The sequence below is a fragment of the Thalassophryne amazonica genome, chromosome 3 (genome assembly GCF_902500255.1).
Source record: "Thalassophryne amazonica chromosome 3, fThaAma1.1, whole genome shotgun sequence".
Classification (NCBI taxonomy): domain Eukaryota; kingdom Metazoa; phylum Chordata; class Actinopteri; order Batrachoidiformes; family Batrachoididae; genus Thalassophryne; species Thalassophryne amazonica.
This window is the reverse complement of record NC_047105.1, coordinates 145,264,850-145,289,088: the sequence shown is the minus strand read 5'-3', so window position 1 is coordinate 145,289,088 and position 24,239 is coordinate 145,264,850. Positions and strand designations below refer to the sequence as shown.

General features: G+C 42.6%; 1 protein-coding gene and 1 long non-coding RNA gene across 3 annotated transcripts in view; one reads left to right on the top strand and one right to left on the bottom strand.

The window, feature by feature from the left end:
• The window catches only part of fhit (fragile histidine triad diadenosine triphosphatase), a 1,159,287-nt gene that overhangs the window by 592,625 nt on the left and 542,423 nt on the right, over window positions 1–24,239 (bottom strand). The window lies entirely within an intron of this gene.
• On the top strand, window positions 1,204–19,786 carry LOC117507684. The gene is made up of 4 exons (XR_004559834.1): window positions 1,204–1,283; window positions 11,092–11,095; window positions 16,836–16,841; window positions 19,775–19,786. It is a non-coding gene; the product is annotated as an uncharacterized LOC117507684 (long non-coding RNA).

The window sequence follows — 24,239 nt, the reverse complement described above, 5'->3', positions numbered from 1 at the left end:
ACATTCCACATGCATTGTAGGTAGCAAACATGAAATCTTTGATATTGCTGGAACAACCATTGGGCCATCCTCAATTTCAACATGATCCAATACAGTAATGGGTATTAAGTTTGCAAAGCATATCCCTCTATGATTTTTATGGACACGGGAGCAGGCCACAGTCTCAACTTGTTGAAATTCCCACCCTGGCAGATAAACTGCACTATTACCATAATGGATTTTCTGCACTAATTTCCCGCTAAGCTAATGGATTCCACACCCACATTTGTCATAAGCCTTGCAGGGTCTCGAATCACCTGCTCCGTGGCCTGCTGTAGATTCTTAATGTTACCCTCCCTGTAGATTTCCGGATTTTTTTTTTTTAGATTATGTCTCTCACAGTGGACATGCACCTAAGATAAAAATTTCAGACCCCTCCATGATTTCTAAGTGGGAGAACTTGCAAAATCGCAGGGTGTTCAAATACTTATTTTCCTCACTGTAAGTGCAGAGAGTTCCCTGGATTTAAACATGTAAGAACTTTTTTAGCTGCAATCAGAGCCAGGGTTTCCTGTTTTAGTATTACACTGTGCATAAACATTTCAGTGAAGTAAATTATTATATTGTCCATGCCATTATCATTGAAAAATGACCCCACCTCATGTTACCTGCTGCAGTCTCCTGCTGCAGACTGCATTCTACTGTGACGGATTTTCTGATAAAGACAGGAGAAAGAACCTTAAGGTCAACTACATGGTAAACTGTCAGGCTCTGAGCCCTCTGATGCATGAGTATGTTAATTAATTAATTAAAGTCTCATTTCAAAAAGATGAATTATAGTCATGACTTGATATACATAAAAGTGTATCCATGAAAGACTTTGAAGAACAAAGATTGGTTGAGGATCTCCACTTGGTCAACAAACACATGAGAAAATTATTGAAATAAATAAAAGGTTCCTCAAAGAAAAATTGGAAGGGATGTGAATGTTTGTCCTCCAAATTCAAGACGGCATCTTTTCCAGGAACGTCCACACTTTTTCAACAAGACAACGCAAAACTATATTCTGCACACATTACAAAGTCATGGCTGCTGAAGAAGTAGTAATGGATACTGGACTGACCTGCCAGCAGTTCTGAACTGTCCACAATAGAGAATTTATGGAGAATTTTGCAATGAAAAATGCTACAAGAACATCCGCATACTGTTGCACAGCATAGGATGTGTCTGCAGGAAGAACGGGACAAAATAATACCTGGAACACTTCATCACTCAGTGTCCTCAACACCAAAATGTCTTTGAAAGTTTTCTTTTTTCAACTGATAAAACACATTGGTCTGTACTGAAACTCCTTTTTTTCCCCAAACTCTTCACACAGTCCGCATTACAAACATGCATCTCAGCTAAACAATTCATTTCCCCTGCAAAACTCTTTCTCACCAACAAAACACCTCAAACTGTCTCAACAGAAGCTCCTTCATCCACAACACTGGCAACACGTCTCATTCAGGAAGTAAACACGGTCACTCTGAGCACACAAAACTGCACAACACTCTCAACAGAGAGCAAGACATCAAATACATTTGAAGTTTAATGTCTGAATGATGTTTCCCAGATAGATCAGTATTTTATAACTGAATAAGGTATTTGTACTTTATTGCATCTAAAATATTGCATATTGTAACAAGAATGTTTCAGCAGTTTGCTTCAGTTACTTCTGATATCTTGGCAGAGTGATTGACAGGACTTCAAATAAAACATATTCAGCATTTTCCATATCTCGCTAACTTTTTTTCTGACTTGTGGTTGCATAAGATGAAATATTCATAAATATATAGAGACATTTTTTTTTCCAGGGATGTGGATAATGATCTGGATCAGATTTGAAGGACTGGTTTTTACAGGGAACCATCTCAGGCAGCTTCACCTTTAGTTTACATTTTCTACTGGCTATTCCAGTGTGATTACAGAAAAGCTGGCGGTGACCCGAGACTCGACCCTGACACTGTCTGGCTGCAGTAAATAGCCAGTCCCCAGATGATGATGATGTATTTGATGACCTGTGGCACTGCTGTCAGGAAGCAGGCTTTTTAGCATGGAAGTCATTACAGCGCTCTGACCTCTCGTCTAATGACAGTGACACTGCGACCTCACCCCATGGTGTGGCCCCGCTCATCTACATGCACACAGGGTGAGCGGGTGACACCGGTTCAGCGAGAACACACGGCACTGCCAGAACACCGGTGCGGCACCAGCTGCTGACACTGTTAATGGCTGCACAGCCCAAATTCTGCGCCGCCAGGACGACCAGAGCAGATGGAAGGAAGCTGACAGGATGTCTGCAGCTGCACAGGAACATTTCAGCATCAACATCTGGCTTGGCAACGGCAGTATAATTAGGAATCATCTGTGCAGAAGACTAAAAACCAAGCCACACCTGGGGTCTGGAAGTTTAACTCACGAATGTCTAACATTCCAAAGACACAATCAGCAGCAGAATGAACAACGTTAGCTGACTACTGAGACGTGCAGCTGTCAGCAGTCATTATCTTTAGGTCAAATAAGTCTCAACATCACTGAGATTTATTTATTTTCACTTCAGGGTTTTGGAGCTTTGTGGAGCTTCATTAAAATTCTGTTTCCACTGTCCAAGTGTTTTTTACTGACTGTTGTCTGATCACGCACAAGGTCCAAAAATGCTGCAAATAATTAATAAAACATGTTTCCAGCTTAAATTGTTCAAAAGGGAGTGTGCTTCAGTATGCACAAGATGGTTAATTTAAAACCCAACTACAAAAATGGTAAATATCAATTATATATATATGTGTGTGTGTGTGTGTGTGTGTGTGTGTATATATATACAACCCCAATTCCAATGAAGTTGGGACGTTGTGTAAAATATAAATAAAAACAGAATACAATGATTTTCAAATCCTCTTCAACCTATATTCAATTGGATACACCACAAAGACAAGATATTTAATGGTCAAGTTGATAAACTTTATTGTTTTTGTGCAAATATTTGCTCATTTTGAAATGGATGCCCGCAACATGTTCTTAAAAAAAGAGCTGGGACAGTGGTATGTTTACCACTGTGTTACATCACATTTCCTTCTAACAACACTCAATAAGCGTTTGACAATTGAGGACACTAATTGTGAGTGCCATAATTGGGTATAAAAGGAGCATCACCACTTTGTGAACAACTGCATGAAAAAAATAGTCCAACAGTTTAAGAACAATATTTCTCAACGTTTAGTTGCAAGGAATTTAGGGATTCCATCATCTACAGCACATCATGTAATCAGAAGATTCAGAGAATCTGGAGAACTTTCTATACATAAGCAGCAAGGCCAAAAACCAACATTGAATGCCCGTGACCTTCAATCCCTCAGGCGGCACTGCATTAAAAACTGACATCATTTAACACTTCTAATGAAGATGTATGTATACATGTGGGGTCAGCTTTGTGTATAACTCTAAGTATATTGTTCTGCTAAGTCAGTGGATAAAGGTTGAATTTTCTCTTTTCCAGATCTCAAACAGGGCTGTGGGACTGAAGACTCAGAGCTGGTGAATGATGATGTTCAGTGTTCTGTCACATGACTGCATTCTAAACAAGCAAGAAGCTGCACAACGACGCAAACTGAGAAGTTTGTAAATCAGCACAAGTGAGCAGATAATGGTCCTTGTGAGTGGCTCAAACTATCCTGTGAGCCCTCGTAAAGACACTCAGAGAAACAGCTGCAGCCTCATAATTATGTTTCTTTTACTTATATGTCTTTTGTCAAGTCAGAGATTAGTGTTGATGAGAGACTGTTTGTAGGCGTTTCTCTGCTGTCATGCCTGAACTCACGAAAAAAAAAAAAGAACTGCTTTGAACCAAAGCTTCAAGTCATCTTCCTTCTTTGTTAGTCAAACTGAACCTTTAACTGCTCCAGGTTTGAACAGTCGGTCAGCACACGGCCCTGTCACAGCCGCAGAAGGAACAAATGTGCCCCTTCGATTTAGCATCAGACCTCACTGGGATTAAGATCAGCTGATCACATGAACATGAGCAGCACCCACTAGCCAGAAACACAACTTCACCCTAATCAATCGAAGAGCGATGTCATTTCACTGCCAAAAGAACCCAAGAGCTTAGTATACACACTCAACAAATATATAAATGCAACACTTTTGGTTTTGCGCCCATTTTGTATGAGATGAACTCAAAGATCTAAAGCTTTTTCCACATACACAATATCACCATTTCTCTCAAATATTGTTCACAAACCAGTCTAAATCTGTGATAGTGAGCACTTCTCCTTTGCTGAGATAATCCATCCCACCTCACAGGTGTGCCATATGAAGATACTGATTAGACACCATGATTAGTGCACAGGTGTGCCTTAGACTGCCCACAATAAAAGGCCACTCTGAAAGGTGCAGTTTTATCACACAGCACAATGCCACAGATGTCGCAAGATTTGAGGGAGCGTGCAATTGGCATGCTGACAGCAGGAATGTCAACCAGAGCTGTTGCTCGTGTATTGAATGTTCATTTCTCTACCATAAGCCGTCTCCAAAGGCGTTTCAGAGAATTTGGCAGTACATCCAACCAGCCTCACAACCGCAGACCACGTGTAACCACACCAGCCCAGGACCTCCACATCCAGCATGTTCACCTCCAAGATCGTCTGAGACCAGCCACTCGGACAGCTGCTGAAACAATCAGTTTGCATAACCAAAGAATTTCTGCACAAACTGTCAGAAACCGTCTCAGGGAAGCTCATCTGCATGCTCATCGTCCTCATCGGGGGCTTGACCTGACTCCAGTTCGTTGTCGTAACCGACTTGAGTGGGCAAATGCTCACATTCGCTGGTGTTTGGCACGTTGGAGAGGTGTTCTCTTCATGGATGATGCGAAGGAGATGTGTTGCACTGCATGAGGCAAATGGTGGTCACACCAGTTACTGACTGGTATCCCCCCCCAATAAAACAAAACTGCACCTTTCAGAGTGGCCTTTTATTGTGGGCAGTCTAAGGCACACCTGTGCACTAATCATGGTGTCTAATCAGCATCTTGATATGGCACACCTGTGAGGTGGGATGGATTATCTCAGCAAAGAAGAAGTGCTCACTATCACAGATTTAGACTGGTTTGTGAACAATATTTGAGGGAAATGGTGATATTGTGTATGTGGAAAAAAGTTTTAGATCTTTGAGTTCATCTAATACAAAATGGGAGCAAAACCAAAAAAAAAAAACAGTGTTGTGTTTATATTTTTGTTGAGTATAGATGGCAGGATGGATGGAACACACACACACACACACACACACACACACACACACACACACACACACACACACACACACACACACACACACACACACACACACACACACACACACTCCAGAGTCAGACTTTGTTGTGTGAAGAACAAAGTTTGGAGATGCCGCTCGAGTCACGCCGGCTGATACGTGAAAAAAGCTCATGAATGGAGCTTCAAAGGCAAATAATTCAAATGGTGTTTTGTTTCCCAGCATCTCCCAGATGCTCATGTTTTTCTGGGTGGATATTATAGACACCTCTTTATTCTGCCACTTGAAAGAAAATGACAAAATCCAGAAGAAAGACAAAAAGGAAAAATATTAATAAAAAGTTGATTCATTAAAGACTTTCAGTGTGTAAACGTTGAGACATTAAGCGCCTTTGAAAAAGTCTGTGATAAACAGGCAGGTGCCAGTTTCGACAGTGCACCAAATCACAAACAGTGATCACAAAAAGGAATCATACATTAATGACAAAAAAACACACACACAAACCATATTTAAATACTGTGAGGCGTCTGCGCTGGAGATGAAGAAGGACCAGACTCCAGACACCACCATCTGCACAAAGCTCTCAGTCTGAATAATGTGTTTTTTAATCTGTTTGATAAAAACAGAGTAACTGGCATCATTAGTGAAGTCATTACGGACAGAAACGTAAAGCAGAACGTTTGCAAATAAACCTAAAGTTTTCACAAGGCTGTGTCTCGGATCCCATCCCTGAACAGACAGTGTGATGGAGGGGTGTGTGAGCTCCAGTGAAGCTGGGGATGTGTTGTCTGGATCATCAGATCCTGGTCCAGCTTCCCGTGGTGATTTGGTCCCATGTGAGAAGACACACTAAGGGTGAATCAAAAACAACCCTTTTACATGAGTTACACATCTAGGAAACAAGTTACCTTGACTGGTTTTAGGGAAAAATATAGCCATGAGGTTTGGTGTGGGATGGAAGCCGACATCATCATCAAAGTTTTGAGAGGTAAATTTATTGTTCAGTCCCATGTACAGTAAAACAAACCTAAACCAGATATTTGCAGTCAATGGACAAAAAAGTCCCAAAGTTTTGTATTGTTTTCCATGTAATAAACAATAATGGATTTTGTACAACGGATTTTCACTAACATCGGATAAAATGCCACGTCCAATCTCAATGTATTTCCATTAAACCCCTCGCATGCGGGACCAGAGTCATTTAACCCGACCGTTTATTTTTTTTCAAACCGTGTTCAGACTCGGACCTGAAGTCTGACGTGCACCTGTTAAATCAGACACAAACTACTGCAATTTGACACTCTTCTGCTTTCAATCCTTTGTCTGCCATATTATAACAGTTTTTAGAGTACGCACGCTGAATAAAAATGGATCAACTTTACAGCTCAAAGTCGGTAAAAGAAGAAAATGTTCAGCTTTGATTTGGAGGTGATGATTGCAGAAAGAAAAAATGTTGAGGGTCAAATTAGTCCAGAATGAAGCATAATAATAATATGCTTAATAATTATGCATAATAATAATAATAATAATAAGAGAAATTTTAAACTGTCACACACGTCACTGCATGACAGAGTTACGGAGCTGCAGCTGCATAAATCAGGCTTTAAATTAATTAAATAAATCATCATAAATTGTAAATTTATGTAAATTTGGTAGCTTAACTATTTTTATATTTATTTTGATAGCACCTGTACTTGGATGTGTTGCTGTATGTGGTTAAATGATTTTTAAAAATGTTGAAAACATTCAAGGTTCATTCACTAGTTCAGCGCGGTTGGAACCAAAATGGCGCCATGTTCTGAGTTCACGCGACTCTCTCAATTAAGGCACTCTTGGAGCAGCAGCCGGCAGTGTGCATAAAGACAGAAGCTCTGGCTCGTTGTTCGTTTTGGGTTTGTGATTGTTTTTTTTTCTGTTTTACTCAGAAGCCTCGGTGGTGCTTAAACTTAAAACAGGCTTATCAGTAGCCGACAATTTACCAAGTCAATACTAAAAGTTAACTAAAAAGGTTAGCATGTAGCTGTAACTTCTGTAAAATTTTTTGTGGTTTATTGGTTTAGCATTATAAAAGTTAACTTTTCAGTTAGCAGATTAGAGTTTATCGAAGCTAACTTTTTGGTTTGCTGTGCCCACTACTGGATATTATTAATATTGTTAATTTATTTTATGAATACTTCTATTTTGTCATTTAATTTTTAAATGGATGACAATGAAAATAAGTGTTTTCACTTCCTTGTGTCATCCATGTATTTTTAACATATTTACAAATATATTGATGTATTGAACACTGAACTTATTAAATAAAACATGCACACACACAGGCTTTTGATATATAGATAATCTGCATACAAATAAGGTACATTCAAACATTTTCAAGCTAACAATTCATTTAGCTTTGCTGAGTTTCATCATAATTACATTAAATTATTTTCATGACTGCATGTCTTAATGCAACTCAGCTTATATGATCACTTGATTTCACTGTCCGTTCCTAACTAGGTGCACAGAGAGCATTTTTTTTTTTTTTATTTCTCCTTCCCATTTTCTGACAACCAATCACAGCCCTTAGAGGACTATGCGATACCTAGCAACGGGGTCAACCCCACCTCCTTACAGAGATAAAAAGTTTCTGTCCCCTCCTTGCTCACAATTGCTCTCAGACGCCTCTTGGATCACTCTTAGGCTCTTTAAGAGGGCTTGAGTTGCTTCATGGATACAGGTCTTAATGTTTTAAACTAAAGGACTGTTGTTACACTGATCTGATCTCACAGCTGCATAGGGGAGGTTTCCTGTGGAATTTCAGTTTCAGCACTTAACTTCTCATAGGACTAAAACATTGTATTAATACTTCTCCTGAAAGCCAGAATGAGTTTAAACTCAGTTCAGAGTGAATGACGGGACACTTTAAACAGCCACATGTCAAAACCAGTGATACTCCAGGCCACAAAAGATCCCCATTCCACAGCCCTGGGGCTAATTTATAGCCTTGCACATCTCCAAAGTGATCTTCAAAGCATCAAAGGTCAAACATTAACTGCAAAGCAAACTTAGTTCATAACCAGAAACAAGGGGCCAACACTGGGGGCAGAACCATAACTCCCCCTGGAGGTCAAGAGTGGAAAGAACACAACCACTTTGTATTGTAAAATAAGATATTTTATGCAAATAGAAAGAGTCATCATGTTTTTTCTTGTTTGTATAATTAATCAAAAGACCAATTATATATATATCCACTCTAACCGTTGACATGTTTTCTTTCAGGTAATGCCTTTTATAACTGTCGATGTATCTCAAATGTTATTTCTTGAATTATTAATGCTTTTTCATGGTGAAGCACTTGTTTGTAGTATAGTAATTTTATATTCAGTTAGAAAATAGAAAAAAACCTAACAAAAGGATGTCTGATGTGTTTCCTCTGACTTTCTCGGTGGATGAGTGAAACAGAACAACAAATGGGCAGAGGATATTGATTTAGTAGCCCTTTAAAAAGGTCCAGAACAAAGACATCTTGCTTTTTTACACTCTTGCTACCTTCCTTCACCTTTTCTCTCTTCCTGGATTTTCCTGTTTATTACACAGGCTGTATGTGGCTTATTTTTGCTAAAGTTCCACCATGTGGCTCTTTGTTCATTCTCTTGTTCCATTTCTTTGCAGCTTTTCATGATGACAGGCCAGGTTTAATAACGTTTAAGGCTGGAGTTAAGATTGCATCCTTTTAAAACAGTTTTGTTGTAGAGTTTTTCAGATTTGAAGCCCACTGGGCATTCTTTTGAGAACAAACACCTAAACCTTCATCCTTGGGTCAAATGGAACCTAACAATGGGACAGCCGAACGAACATGTTCGATTCTGCCGCCAAATGAGTAGAAACAATGCCTGGGATTGCAGGGAAAAACCAGCGGTGCAACCCCAGATCCAGGCAAGCTAAGGCCCCAAAGAACCATACAGAAATCGGACCAGACCAGAACTACATCTTTAAGAGACCAGCTAAGTGATCCACCCTAAGGTTCATCAGGGCTTTGTTGTCAAATAGATGCAAAGTGGCTTTAAACATATTTGTTTGGCAATTTTGTTAATAATAATAATAATAATAATAATAATAATAATTGATGAACCAAATTCATCATTTAAATTCCAATCCGATCTATACCCTTTTAAATCATTAACTTTGTTCACTGCTTTATCTTTTAACATCTCATGATTGGCAGATTATAATTAATAAAACCAGGGATTATTATTCATCTTCTCAAAATGTCAGTCACCTGTTTATCACCTGTATATAGTATGCAATAAATTTGTAAATATTACGTCAGTGGTTTTTATTGTCTTCAGTTGAAAAGAGTTTTGATCAATCATATCGAGAATTTATGACGTAAGATTAGAGACTGATTATCCATCCATCCATCCATTTTCTTCTGCTTTATCTGGAGTCGGGTCGCGGGGGCAGCAGCTCAAGCAAAGCTGCCCAGACCTCCTGATCCACACACACCTCCCCCAGCTCCTCCGGGGGAACCCCAAGGCGTTCCCAAGCCAGCTGAGAGATGTAGTCCTTCCAGCGTGTCCTGGGTCTTCCCCGGGGCCTCCTCCCAATGGGACGTGCCCGGAACACCTCTCCGGCGAGGCGTCCAGGGGGCATCCGGAAAAGATGCCCGAGCCCCCTCAACTGACTCCTTTCGATGTGGAGGAGCAGCGGCTCGACTCCGAGCTCCTCCTGAGTGACCGAGCTCCTCACCCTATCTCTAAGGGAGCACCCAGCCACCCTGCGGAGGAAACTCATCTTGGCCGCTTGTACTCGCGATCTCGTTCTTTCGGTCATGAGCCAAATCTCATGACCGTAAGTGAGGATCAGAACATAGATCAATCAGTAAATCGAGAGCTTTGCCCCCCTACTCAGCTCTCTCTTCACCACAACGGTCTGATACAGCGATCGCATCACTGCAGATGCTACACCGATCCGTCTATCGATCTCACGCTCCATCCGTCCCTCACTCGTCAACAAGACCCTGAGATACTTAAACTCCTCCATTTGAGGCAAGGACACTCCACCGACCTGAAGAGGGCAAAGCACCTTTTTCCGGTCGAGAACCATGGCCTCGGATTTGGAGGTGCTGATTTTCATCCCGGACGCTTCACACTCGGCTGCAAACCACCCCAGTGCACGCTGAAGGTCCTGATTTGACGAAGCCAACAGAACCACATCGTCCACAAACAGCAGAGACGGGATTCTGTGGTTCCCAAACCAGAACCCCTCTACACCCTGGCTGCGCCTAGAAATTCTGTCCATAAAAATAATGAACAGAACCAGTGACAAAGGGCAGCCCTGGCAGAGGCCAACGTGCACTGGAAACAGGTTTGACTTACTACCAGCAATGCAAACCAAGCACCTGCTGTGGTTGTACAGGGACCGGATAGCCCTTAGCAAAGGACCCCGGACCCCATACTCCTGAAGCACCCCCCACAGGGTGCCCCGAGGGACACGGTGGAACGCCTTCTCCAGATCCACAAAACATATGTGGACTGGTTGGGGAAACTCCCATGAACCCTCGAGCACCCGATGGAGCATGTAGAGCTGGTCCAGTGTGCTGCGACCAGGACGAAAACCACACTGCTCCTCCTGAATCCGAGGTTCGACCATCGGTCGAATTCTCCTCTCCAGTACTCTGGAATAGACCTTACCGGGTAGGCTGAGGAGTGTGATCCCCCTATAGTTGGAACACACCCTCCGGTCCCCCTTCTTAAACAGAGGGACCACCACCCTGGTCTGCCATTCCAGAGGCACTGTCCCCAATCGCCACGCGATGTTGCAGAGGCGTGTCAACCAAGACTGTCCCACAACATCCAGAGACTTAAGGTACTCAGGACGGATTTCATCCACCCCAGCAGCCTTGCCACCGAGGAGCTTTCTAACCACCTCGGTGACTTTGGCCTGGGTAATGGATGAGTCCGCCTCTGAGTCCCCAGTCTCTGCTTCCTCTTCGGAAGACGTGAGGATGGGATTGAGGAGATCCTCGAAGTATTCCTTCCACCGACCGACAACATTCCCAGTCAGGGTCAACAGCTCCCACAGCTGCTTCCGCCTCCTGAGGCGTCGGACAGTTTGCCAGAATCTCTTCGAGGCCGACCGATAGTCCTCCTCCATGGCCTCCCCGAATTCCTCCCAGACCCGAGTTTTGCCTCTGTGACCACACGGGCTGCAGCACGCTTGGCCTGCCGGTACCTGTCAGCTGCCTCCGGGGTCCCACCTACCAACAAAGATAAGTAGGACTCATTCTTCAGCTTGACAGCATCCCTTACTTCCGGCGTCCACCACCGGGTTCGGGGATTTCCGCCGGGACAGGCAACAGAGACCTTGCGACCACAGCTACGAGCGGCCGCATCGACAATGGAGGTGGAGAACATGGTCCACTCGGACTCCATGTCTCCAACCTCCCCCGGGATCTGGGAGAAGCTCTCCCGGAGGTGGGAGTTGAAGACCGTGCTAACAGAGGGTTCTGCCAGTCGTTCCCAGCAGACCCTCATGATACGTTTGGGTCTGCCAGGTCTGACCGGCTTCCTCCCCTCCCAGCGGATCCAACTCGCCACCAGGTGGTGATCGGTCGACAGCTCTGCCCATCTCTTCACTCGAATGTCCGAGACACGTGGCCGAAGGTCAAATGATATGATTACAAAGTCGATCATTGACCTCCAGCTCAGGGTGTCCTGGTGCCACGTGCACTTATGGACACCCTTGTGCTCAAACATGGTGTTCGTGATGGACAAACTGTGACTAATACAGAAGTCCAACAACTGCACACCACTCGGGTTCAGATCGGGGAGGCCATGCTTCCCAATCACCCCCCTCCAGGTCTCACTGTCACCGCCCCCGTGGGCATTGAAATCCCCCAAGAGAACAATGGAGTCCCCAGTCAGAGCGCCATCTAGTACCCCTCCCAGGGACTCTCTCCCCCTCTAGCTGCCACCTTATCGTGGTGGGGGAGTTTGCATACCAGGATGATCCTAGGAGCTATGTTGTCGGGGGCTTTGTGCCCCTTGTAGGGTCTCCCAAAGCAAACAGGTCCTAGGTGATGGGTTAGACTAAGTGCAGTTCAGAACCTCCATGACCAGTAAAAAATCAAGGACCGAGATGCCGCCCGGTATGGCAGAGCCGGGGCCCCACCCTGGAGCCAGGCCTGGGGTTGGGGCTCGCGCGCGAGCACCTGGTGGTCGGGCCTTAGCCCATGGGGCCCGGCCGGGCTCAGCCTGAAAGAGCGACGTGGGCCTGCCCTCCTGTGGGTCCACCACCTGCAGAGGGGGCCATGGGGTTGGGTGCAGAGAGGATTGGGTGCGGTCAAGGGTGGGTGGCCTGGTGGCCCGGTCTGTACTCACAGCCCCTGGCTGTTGGGACGTGGAATGAGACTGATTAATGGTGTTTAAATTAATGTCCCTGTGCGTAAAGCAGGTGGTGTTCCAAATGTGAGGAATTAAATCTCAAATTTAATTAAATATTGCCTTAACTCATATTTTAATGTATAATTTAATGTTAGCATGTAGCATAATTAGAAATATTTAAATTCACTACATTGCAACCACCCTTCACGAGACTCTTCATGTGACTCCTTAGTTCTACTGGAGGACTTCACTGCTCACACTGGCAACAGTGGAGAACCATTATCAGAGCTATTGTCAGTTATATGGGGATTTTAACAAAAGCCAAGGACATGTCCATGTTTCATGTGAATTTCCTCTCAGACTTCTCTTGTTCCCGGGGTACTCAACATTAAAGGTGCCTTAACACTTACACAACTTTGATCCGCTCACTTGCACGCACATTGTCGTGATGACCACCCTTTGTGTTCCCAGCTGGATGCCATACTTTGTTCTGCTGGATGCCATGCATTGTTCACTGAATGCTGCATATATAAAATAATTATTTTATTTTGGATTAATCATTGTCTCTCCGAGTTAGCTGTTGAAAACGCCTCTAATTGCTTCCAGAAACACAGAGGAGTGCTTCAGCTGCTACTTTATCGCACACATGCAACGAGGTGGAGAAAGCATTTGGAGCAGTCTAAAAAAGTGATTATTTGTCATGTTTATATTGTAATTGGTAAAACAGCTGCATGTTCTTTCCTTCTTGTGTGCAGCTGCAGAAGTATGTTTATGACAGATTTAACATCTCATTATAATCGTTCAGATGAGCTGTGCTCTGATGCGGTGTGCTGAAGCAATCACTCACAGTGTTCACTTCGTCTTGACTTGACAAACTGCATGTAGTGTTAGCGAGTAGATCGCAGAACATTCACCACCACTTCATGTTTTTGTATGACATTTATGCGTGAAAGATTTTTTAAACATTTGCGCAATTACACAACAGCATGTGCAATTGCGCAAAGATAATTTTGCACACATTGGCAACCCTCTCACTTTCAGTCTACACCCGTTAATGACGAATTTACTCTCCTGCAGGGCACAATGTGTGCATGGGCCTTAAGGTACATGTGGATGGGATCCTCCATAGAGAACCCCCCCTCCCCTTGTGTCTCTCCACTCCCCTCACCCGGCTTCCTCCCTGCCACCTCGAAGGCAGTGCAGTTTTTACTGCTGCAACCTTCAACTCCACAAGCTGGGCAGCGCGGCCTTCCTGCTGCGGTCTTCACCCACTTTCCCTCAATTCAGATGATGGACTGCTTCAGGTTTAATGCTCATAAACAATGTCAAATGTAACTATGTTGTCTTTAATTCTGATGTGTGCCATTATTACGTACAACTAGTAATAACTGTGGATTAATTGCTGTATTTTGTCTGAGGTAATTGGAGTGTAAACGTAATTTTGTTGCTGTTGCACTCGTGTAATGACAATGACAATAAATCTCATCTCTCATCTCTCTCTTCATTCCACATAGACAAATGTCTTAATGATGTGCCCTCACAATGCAAGTAATATCTGAATATCTCATCTGAGTATCTCTAAGTAACTGTTCATCAAAAGTCATTTCAAGCATTAATGAAGCACTGGTTAATCTCACAACCATACAGTAAGACTTTGTGCTCCTACATAAATATCACCATCAGCGAAACACCTCTATCCAATGATCATGCCACTACATAAGCTCTTCTCAAGCATCTATAGATGTCACAAGCAAGTATACAGAGACAGGAAGTTCAGTGCTGTGATAAGTGAATGTCTTTCCAAACTGCTGGTTTCTACAACCCCACCCAACATCCAGCCAAAGCAAGCACTGAAAAGAGCAGGAACCAGGACTCATCTGTAACAAAAGCCAATATTCAGCCTGATAAAGTCTAAGATTCTGAAGACCACACATGCCTGCTCTGAAATCCAGCAACTTGTTGTGGATCTTACACATTTTCAGGATGTCAAAGAAACCAAAACAGTTAACCCAATCGAATGCTTTACAAAAGTCAGCTGATGCTGCAAAAATGGCCCAGACAACACATGCTTGTGTTCCTACTCACAGAGCTAGCAGGAGGTCAATTGTTGACTTATTGGGTGTGAAGCCAGACTGCTCGGTCACTGAGCAGTACTGAGTAACTGAAACTGAATACTGCTACATGCACCTTTACTGGCAAATCTTTGAAGGAAACTCATGAATGAATGCACATATGTTGAGAAATTGCAAAAATATTAAATATCTGCTCAATATCTGCATGAAGGAGCAATACCGCAGATCCTTCCTTTCTGCTGCTGTCAGACTCCACCAGCACTGTTCCCAGTAGACCACTCAGATCACTCAAATCACTCGTATCATTACATCAACAATTTTCAGCCATTTGCAGTAATACTACACATTCTGCACAATAATACTTGTACACTCATGTACATCACTTGAACAGTCATGCAATATTACAAAAAAATATTTCTGCTTATATATAGTGTAATCAGCAGCACGGTGGCTTAGTGTTTAGCACTGTTGCCTCACAGCGAGAAGGTCATGGGTTTGATTCCCACCTGTGGCCTTTCTGTGTGGAGTTTTGAATGTTCTCCCTGGGTTTGCGTGGGACCCCTCTGGGTGCTCCGGCTTTCTCCCACATCCAAAGAGAGGCAGGTTCGGTGGATGGGAAACATTAAATTGTCCGTAGGTGTGCCTGTGGGTGTGAATGTGTTTCTTTGTTTATATGTGGCCCTGTGACAGACTGGCGTCCTGTCCTGGGTGTACCCCGCCTCACGCTCTATGACTGCTGGAATAGGCTCCAGCCCCCCGCGACCCTTAATGGGACTAAGCGGTTGAAGATGAGTGTGTGTGTGAGTATAGTGTAATGTATTCTACTGTATACATTGTTATTCCACACAGAACGTGACTTTGTATTTTGGTAATTATTATTCTTTTTCCTTATTTTTGCACACTTGCACTGTTTTTCTGTGACTGTGCTGTTGTAACATTGTAAATTTCCCCGTACATTTATCTTATCCAGGTAGCTGAGTGGATACAGAGCAGGCCTGCCAATATGTAGACTAGGGATGTTCATGTTATATCGTGAAAAACACTAAAGTTGTGAGAGACTTCGGGCCACAGTTGTTTTTGTTCCACTTGGAGTAATCTGAACTCAATCAGATAAGATTTAAAGCTCCCCCAGATTGACAATGTCACCCTAACGGGGGAAGACTCTGATGACATTATTTTTCTTTTACAGGTACATGTGACGGCTTCTACTCGCAAAAAGGGGTGGTTGTTTGGTCACCCAGAGGAGAACATTAGTGGAATTCCTGGATTACTACATTGCTTGTTTGGGGAAATTGTTGCTTTGGTGGGGGACCCTAAACAATGTCTGATGATAATAAAATTTTGGCACAAATCTTTTATTTTATTAGTGGAACAAGAAGAACATGTGGCACAAAGATTTTGCAACATTTGTCATTTTGAACAGGTCTAATGAAGACCTGTGTTCGAATCCTGCTCATGCTCCTGTCTATGTCCTTAATCTGCATGTCTCAGACCAACCAGTGGTAATCGGTATTGCTCTTGGCTGTAGAAGTAATGTGCCTCAGACTGGCCTTCCATCCAGGGGGAATTTTAAACTCTCATACGTTTCATGCTACAAGAATCCACAGATAAACACGGGCACCAACAGGCCTCAGAGCCCATATTGGTCTTAATAATGGAGATCCAGAGTGACTGTGACAGACTCATCACAGGTGGGATCATTTCAAGCCAGGTGTCTCACTGAAGCAAATGCTGGACTGCACAGCTTTGTGAAAACTCAAAGCGACTGTGACTGTGTGTTTAGTGTCAGTGTAATGGTCACAATGGCTATAACAACACAGGAAGCAGGGGAACATTTTATGACCGGAAAAGAGCTTCAACAGCAGCACAGGTGGCAAGTCATTAAACTTCATCACGGACATTAAAAGAAAGTTTGGAGCCCTCAGGTGATCTAAGTTTATGACCCTCGACTTTTGCCCATAAAACCCTAATTACACACAAATGGAGTCTATTTCATTAATCTATACAACATTCTCTGTCCTACAACTCTATTAAGGACAAGATTTTGAAGCCAGAGGTTCATTTAAAGGGGCAGTGGTGGCACAAAGGTTCAAGAATCAGACTTCAGCTGGAGTGTGAGGTTGTTTTCTTTGGATCCCAGTCTGTCTGTTGTGTCTGATCTGGATTGTGACTCACTTCCAGTTTCTGAGGTCTACACACCCTTTGTGCTTTTACAGTTTTTAATTTATTCATCTGTTTTGAAGCTGATTTCAAATAAATGTAAATTTCAGCCAAGTTAGTCCCACTGAGATTGAGACCTCTTTTGCAAGGGAGACCTTGGGCAATTATAAAGGTTCCAATTCACCTAACCTGCATGTATTTAAATGTGGGAAGAACTGCGAACATTCAACTCCACACAGAAAGGCCACAGGTGGGAATCAATCCCATGACCTTCCTGCTGTGAGGCCACAGTGCTACCACTAAGCCACTGCGTGCCATACTTGGGCTGTTGTCAAACAATGACACTTTAAGATCCGTGACAGTTCATTTCAGATGATTCAGGGGAAAATGATGATATCACACCACTCCACACATTACTGAGGTGCAACTTTGAACATAAACTGAACATGACAGTCTTAGAGAACATCTCTTGTAAAATAAGCGGGTTTGTTCTCGTCGCTGCCCATAATATTTTTTTTGTTACCTCCACCAACAAAGTTAGAGGAGGTTTTGTTTCATCCTGTTTGCTTGTTTGTTTGTTTGTCTGTCTATTTGTTTTGTTTGTGAACAGCAATTATTCAATTGTTAGGAAATGCAGATTGGTGGTGAAGTCCATTAATTGTAATATGCTTAAATTCAGCAGGTCCATCTCGTCTGATATGAGGTCATAGCCAGACAGATGCTGTTTTTTGTTTGATCTCAGGAGGAAAGCGCAGCAGGGGTGTGGAGCCGCGGGAGACGCAGGCAACCCACCGTCGGTGACCGTCGTGCGTCAACAGCCTTACCCACAAGACAAGCAGGTGGCGCACGGAGGTCTAAAAAGTAGGCTGTAGGCTAATACTTAAACCAATAATTATAGCAGCAGAAAGGAGCACAAACCAACAACAGTGCTATTTTAATATTTTGAATGACAGATGAAGCCAGCTTCACTCAGACTGACATCACGCATGAAAAAACATATACATAAACTGTGAAAAGCATTAAAGTTTATTTGAACAGCACAAACGTAGCACAAACAAATGGACCACAAGCACACGTAGCACGAACACTAGAGACACCAGTTTGGAGAGATTTGGACGTGGGGCGGGGGGGAGGCTGAATGATGTCATGGGTCAGAAAATGTATTTGAATTACTCAAAACCTTTAAGAGCACAAACAATTTTTTTACACCACAAAACAGCACAAAACAGTCACTACTTTAGATTATGTCTCTCACAGTGGACATGCACCTAAGATGAAAAAAATCAGACTCCTCCATGATGGGAGAGTGGGAGAACTTGCAAAATCACAGGGTGTTCAAATACTTATTTTCCTCACTGTACGTCACTAAGTCTTTTGTGGGGATGTGTTGGATTGTTGATGTGGAATTTATCTTGCCACCATAGTACTTCACTGTCACATTGGAAGAATTAAACATCTTGGTTTTTTTGCCCTCATGTTGTATTCTGGCTGCTTGCATTTGGGGTCCAATCTTGACTCAGTTTGTATTAAACACAACAGCATGAACTAAATACATACTCCTGACATATGATCACATCTAATTTAGCTTGTGAAAAGTCACCAGGACTTGACACGCAATGCTCTTGTTTGTTTTTGGGCTGTATTTTTCTCTCAACTTGTCCTGTTGCCTCAGAAAGTCTTGAGTTGAGCACGCTGGCCATCATGATCTGCATCAAAACTGGGAGGTCATTTGGCCATATCCAATATCCAAACAAAGTTGGTAATGTCGGTGGTTGCTGGGTAACCAACTCCATAACGAGGGCTCCAGAACAGTAAATCCCTCACCAGTTCTTGTTTGGCTCACCAACAATGCCCAGCAAAACACACATGCCATTCTTGTAAGATGTCAGAGATGGCTAGGAGTTGTCCATAGAGCTATTTCATTATATGATGCTTTTTTTTCCAGGAGATGCTAAGGATAGCTCTTAACAGGTGGGTCATATGCCATCTAGCCTACAGGTGTGTTGAAAACAACAGCAGTGTGTTTAAAAAAGTGAGCAAAGTTTAAATCCCTTATTATAGGATTTTATTTCCATTGACACAAATGAAGAAACATGAAGAAAAATTGTCAACTTTATTACGTTACAAAAGTGAAGAAAAAAGTAAATATTATAATATTATATTATTAGTAATATTATATTGTTATATAAGAAATATTTGGCTATTCAAAAAAAATATATCAGTATATGTATTTTTATTTACTGTATCAAGGGCTCGAGGTGACATGGCACATAAGGTTGTGGGACCCAAATGCAAAAATTCACAGACTGTGATGTTTGAGTAGAAAGGCTTTATCGGTAAAACGGGCTGGGATTCGGGACACAGTTTGACAATCGATGGTGCACAGGTAGTCAGCAGGCAGAGGCGTCGTTTAAAAAAAGTAAGCACAGTTCTATACACAGGTAAATGGTGAATAGTAAATGGACTGCATTTATATAGCGCTTTACACCTGCCACAGACGCTCAAAGCACTTTACAAATAATGCCCCACATTCACCGCAGTGTGAGGGTGCTGCCGTAGAAGGTGCTCACTACTCACTGCCCAAGGGCCCTTAGTGATTTTTTAAGCAAGCTGGATTTGAACAAAGGATCATTCCTGTCTCAAGCCCAATGCTTAACCACAATACCATCATCTCCCCAGGCAGACAAAGTACAGGGCAGTAGCAAAGCAGGTCACAACCATGGAACAAGGTCAGTACAAGAGTCGGCAGAACGATGAAAAAGGCTGGCACGAGGACTATGGAAATCAACAAACTGGAGAGGCTCGAGGAAAACAGAGGGCATAAATAATAATGGCGGAAATGAGGAGAGTGAGAACAGGTGTGTGAGAGATAAGGAAGGGTGTGGCAAACAGAAGAAACAGGAAAGTTCAGGTGGGTGTGACAGGTGTGCAAAAGACTCAACGGCAAAAACCAAGAGAGAAGATAATCCTGATATGAAAGAAAAACAGAAAAGACAAATACAGAGACTGGTGCTGTGAGACAGAGCCAAAATAAAACAGTGAGAGAAAAACCAACAACGAACAACATAAAATGCCAATGGAAAGAAATGACCAAAGACCTAATAAAAGTTAAAGGGGATAGAGAATCAAAATCATCTTTTTCATGTTTTTGGTGTTAGTTCAGAGTCTCCCGCTGTGGGGAAAACACACGAAGTACCAGCAAGTTTCAGAACCTCTGTTTCAGTAATTCTCCTTTTTGAGCTGCCGCCAGAAAATAGCCAATTCGTGTTTGAGGGAAACATGGCGTCACATTTTTCACCATAGCCCCCCCACACACACACCCACGCCCACCCCCTTTCACACACGCCCCTTCGAAATTAATTATTCATAAGGTTGTGCCCACCATTCGTATACTTGAAGAGGAGCAATGGCGAGCTACAGGTGTGCCTTCCCAGGCTGTCATAGCAGACTACGAGTCTTTACATATTCTTCCACGGAAAGCAGGTATGCTGATCACTGGCTTTTATTCATTTTTAACCGCATCCCCAGTACATACAACCGCAGACTATTTCTTTGCTCTGCGCATTTCACGGAGGACTGTTTCACAAACCTTGCACAATTTCGAGCGGGCTTCAGTCGGAATTTAATGCTCAGTAGAGGGTCAGTTCCGACTTTGCGACAAAATCAACCCCAGCAATCAGTACAGCCTGTAAGTATCACATTTTCGTTTGTTTTAAATTTGTGTTGCGCTATATTCCTGTTGTAAGAATTGCACGTTAGAATGGCACATTAGCTCTGGTTTGTTCCTCTAAAGGGAATGAGCTAACCCCTTAGCAGCTAGCTATTTGCATTATTATGCTGGCAGCAAGTAAGCCTGCAAAGGGCAGCTTGCTTATTTCAATGCATAACCTTTGGAAGTAACCGAAGTAAAACAAAACAAATGAAGTTTCGCAGATTTTTTTAGTTCAATTTTGCATGTTTTTTTCGTCCTCATCAAGCAGCCGGTTGCGGCGCCGCGACGGGAGAGCACGCGCATTGTGTTCTGCGTGTGTCTGTTTATAAGAACCTTCTGTTAAAAACAGCTGATCCTCCGCACTTTCTTTTCAGTGAGAGCAAGGGCAGCCAATCAAACAACGGCAACCAATCAGCGCCAACACCTACTTGCATTTCATAATGAGGTTGCCAAATAAGCTCCGAAATGACGTCATTAAGGGCGTCGCATTCCGTCCAAACGACGCATTCTAAACACAGCATAGTAACATAGCTGTTTCAGAGAGCCTTTTAGGAAGGTTCTGAGCCATTACAGACCCAACCAATTTTTTGTGGGCTACATATCACATCACAGAACAAGGATTAATGCCCCATTCAACCTCTCTCTATCACCTTTAAGGTGAACAGACCAGCCAGAAAATAAAAGGCTAAGACTAAACTGGGCCAGAACTGATCATCGCTAAAGTATAAAAAGTAACAATAACAAAATGGCAAAACAACCTACAGACTAAAGAGAAGAACAGAAAACAAATCCAGAGACTACAGAATAACAGATAATGCAAAAAATGACTGAACAGATCACTGAAACTGAAAACAAAACCAGACACAAAAGTATACTGCACAGAAAAGACAAGACTAAACCATAACAACAAATAATACAATCAGTGACTACAGTAGAAAAATGGAAGAACAACAAGAAAATAAATAAAAGGTAGGAACACAACTGGAATGACACTAGGACACGGCTAAAGAAAAACAACCGATAAGGGCAGACAGTAGTTACATTCCACCCAGTGGTTCGGGTAGGTACTGCACAGTGTGGTTCCAGTCAGAAACAGAGTAATTTAACATTATTTGATTTCTTATTTTCATTTTTTTCTTAGTGGACCATTTTCACTGTGTACAGAATGCTGATGATTCGACTGGCTGTGGTAAACGCCGCCATGAATGAATGGAGTGCTTTGACTCTTTAAACGCCGAGCGACTGCATTCAGGTCCGCTGATCAGACCTGATCAGGTCATCACAGACCTGAATAATGAAACACTGTGATGATTTAAACGTTTTTTTAAAGCACCAGTCAACCGCGATCACGTGTGATCTTAATGACGTGCTGGATGATCTGTCGGTGTGGTGACCACCAACAGCAATGCCTGATTAATGCGCTTAAACAGTGCATTAATCAGGTGTGATCACCCTGATCGATCAGGTCATTGATGATCACACCAACAGCGATGACACTTTAAAGAGTTACGGTGCATTAATCAGGTGTGATCACCCTGATGGATCAATCAGGTCATCTGATGATTGCACCAATAGTGACTAGGCTTAAAGAGTTACAGCGCATTAATCAGGTGTGATCACCCTGGGAATTAAAATCAACTCTAAAACGGACTGGAAGCCAGTGCAGGGAGTAAAGTACAGGAGTGATGTGGCTGTGCTTTGTGGTATTGGTCAACAGGCAAGCAGCAGCATTCTGGACCAGTTGGAGTCGGTTTAGAGAGCCTTGAGTGATACCAACATAAAGTGCATTGCAATAGTCAATCTGGGAGCTGATAAAACCATGCATAGCATTTTCAAGGTAATTTTGACTTAGAAAGGGTTTGACTTTTGCCAGGAGTTATTGGCATATATAACTGAGTATCATCTGCATAGCAGTGAAAGGTAATCCCAAAATGCCGCAATATGTGCCCAGGGGGTGCCATATAAAGGGAAAAAGCAGGGGGCCTAAGACAGACCCTGAGGAACCCCAAATTCATGTCACTAAGGTTAGAGGTAGTTTTACTGTAAAAGACAGTGAGAACGACTGGTCAAGTATGACGTCAGCCATGCAAGGGCACTCCGAGTAATCCCAAAATGATTTTCCAGCCTATCAAGTAGAATATGATGATCCACTGTATCAAATGCAGCACTGAGATCTAACAGCAACAGAACCGTAGTGGTGTCCGAATCCACTGTAAGCAGAAGATCATTCACCACTTTAGTGAGAGCTGTTTCTGTGGAATGATATTTCTAAAAGCAGACTGCAGTGGCTCAAAGAGTTATTCTCAGTAAGATAGTCTACAAGCTGCCGTGACACTACTTTTTCCAGAATTTTAGAGCAAAATGATAGATTTGATATCGGCCGATAGTTTTTCAATACACTAGGGTCAAGATTAGGTTTCTTAAGTAATGGTTTAATCATTGCATATTTGAAACATTTAGGAACAGATCCAGAAGTTAAAGAAAGATTAATAATTTCCAGCACAATCGGCCCAAGAGGGCCACAGGTCCTTAAACAGTTTTGTTGGTATAGGATCAAATAAACAGGTTGTGCTTTTGTAGACATTACAAGTTTCATCAGCATGTCTAGAGAGATACCATCAAATTCTGTAAATCTAGGTAATACCTCAGTAGTGGCGCCCACCTCAATAGCAGGGTGTAGTGGCTGGGTTAAGGCATGCTGGGATATGTTCAACCTAATGTTATCTATTTTCTTCTCAAAGTAATCCAGGAATCTTGTGCTGTAAAAGGAGAGCGAACTACAGGTGGTTGTCCATGAATAAGTGTTGCCACCGTGTTGAATAATAACTTTGAGTTATGCTTGTTTTTGTTGATCAAATCAGAGTAATAGGTCCGCTTTGTAGTGCATGCTTATAGTCTAAGATAACATCACGCCATGCAAGGTGGAATACTTCTAATTTTGAACAATACCATTTCCGTTCTAGACCCCTTGCTTTATGCTTGAGGTCACACAGGTAATCATTGAACCAAGGTGACTGCGATTTGGGGGAGCACGGTTTCAACACAGGTGGTGCAATCATGTTGAGTGTCGTTTTGAGCACTGAATTTAAACTATCCACAAGTCTGTCTACTGACTGGGTATTTGTCATAAGTGAGGCTAAGACATCAGGCAGTCTAGCTTCTAGTTCAGTCTTAGTTGAGGAGTTGATGCATTGCCGTAATGATAAATAAGGTTGTTGTTCCACTAAACACGGCAGTGAAACTGTAAACTTAATAAGTGAGTGATCAGAGACCACTGATGTAAGAGGCATGATGTCAATATTCGTGACAGCAATACCACGTGCGAGAACCAGATCGAGGGTATTTCCACTAATGTGCGTCGAATCCCGAATGCATTGCCTAAATCCTAATGCATCTACAATTTTCATAATTGATTTGCAGAGGGGATCAGAAGGTTTATTTATATGAACGTTAAAGTCACCTGTGATCAGAATGTTATCTGCTCTCATTGACAAGTTAGAAATGAACATGAACAGAATATGGGCCAGGAGGCCTATATACAGTGACAAAGTAATATGGCTGATTTTTATTCTTCTGACCTTGGCAATGCATAATATCCTGAGCGGAGCGGAGAATCAGATGCTCAAACGAGTTATATTGTGAACC